The sequence below is a fragment of the Oxyura jamaicensis genome, chromosome 2, assembly GCF_011077185.1.
Source record: "Oxyura jamaicensis isolate SHBP4307 breed ruddy duck chromosome 2, BPBGC_Ojam_1.0, whole genome shotgun sequence".
Taxonomy (NCBI): Eukaryota; Metazoa; Chordata; class Aves; order Anseriformes; family Anatidae; genus Oxyura; species Oxyura jamaicensis.
The window spans coordinates 21,828,715-21,830,216 of NC_048894.1; positions in this window are offsets into that span (position 1 = coordinate 21,828,715).

Here is a 1,502-nt window from a genome sequence, read left to right on the forward strand (position 1 = left end):
GAAGGAAGGAAGGAAGGAAGGAAGGAAGGAAGGAAGGAAGGAAGGAAAAGGAAGGAAGGAAGGAAAGAACGAAAAAGGAAGAAAGAAAGAGAGGGGGGAGAGAGAGATGGAAAGAAAGTGTCATGGGAATGCTAACCATGAGGGGTAGAGTCCACAATGACTGGTGGTATTGATGTGGGGAGGGCTGGGCCTGTTGGGTCTCAGCTGAAAGGGAGTAAAGGGAAAGTAAAGGTGGAGAAGGTAAAGAAGGTAGAATGTTTGGGATGTTTCCCATGAGCAGCCAGTCACCACATATATGCAGCAGATATTAATACAGATAGATGGCTAGAGCTAAGCTGTTGGGACAGTTCTAGTTGTCAGCCTCACTTGTTTTTATTTGCTTCTCATATGGAGTCAAGTGAGCATGGGTCCAGCAAAGATTAAGTGGAAATATGAAAGCCTGTCATTTATAATGCCTTGTATTTCACCATGTTCATATTGCTGGGCAATCAATGCAGGAGAAATTATGTATGAGATCTATGTTAAAAATAGTCATGCAGTGCTTTATGGGACATCATTTGTCACTGGCCATATCAAACCTATTTTGAAGATTTGCGATGAATTTTACATAAGGCCTGCAATTCTACATCTCTTTTGTGTTTTAAAATATAAAAGCAATATTAAAACTGGGGTAGGTACAAAGTAAAACCATATTAAATCTGCATTTTTACACCCATAGAATGAGTTTCTCTTTAAAGCAATCTTCAGTATGTCCAAATCAAAGTAACGTACGAGTAAGGTACTATTTTTTTTATGTCCTTGCTTCAGTCTCCTACAAAACAGAGGCTTGTAAACATAAAGTAATGAGACTGTCTTGTTCAGACCAAATGTGTAGTGAACAGTGAAAACAAGTCAGCATCTGGCAGAGTCTCCATATGACACTACATTCACAATTTATGTGATATACAACCTTATGTAGTATATCTGGCTTTTGTAGCCACTTTCCCAAGTCTGACAGCCGCGCTGTGGACTTCCTAGAAATATTGAATTGGTTACCACATTAAATGGCTCATGAATCTGTAGGAAACAAAACCAAAAGAAGTCTCAGCTATGTTGCCATACAAACAGCAGTGGCAACTGTTAGTAACTTCACAAACTAGAATATCCACGTTGCATGGTTCAGAAACAAGGCTCAGCAACTTACTATTAAACAACAACAACAACAACAACAACGATGTTCTTTGCTTTACCAGGTCTGCACTAAAGAAAAGCTTGATGGCAGTAGCTTTTGCAGAAGTTTCAGTCTGCTAAGGGCTAAATAACATCTGTTCTTTTGCCTACCTCCATCATGCAATTATCAGAAAGGGTACTGCAGCCCATGAATTATATTTTTCCCATCTGGACATTGTTGTGAACTGGGTCCAATGTATAACAGGAGACACAAAATAAGGTCCAAATACCAGTGGTTCATTAGCTTCAGTATCATTTCTCCTCTTTCCATGGGCAGACAAAGAAGAGAGAAG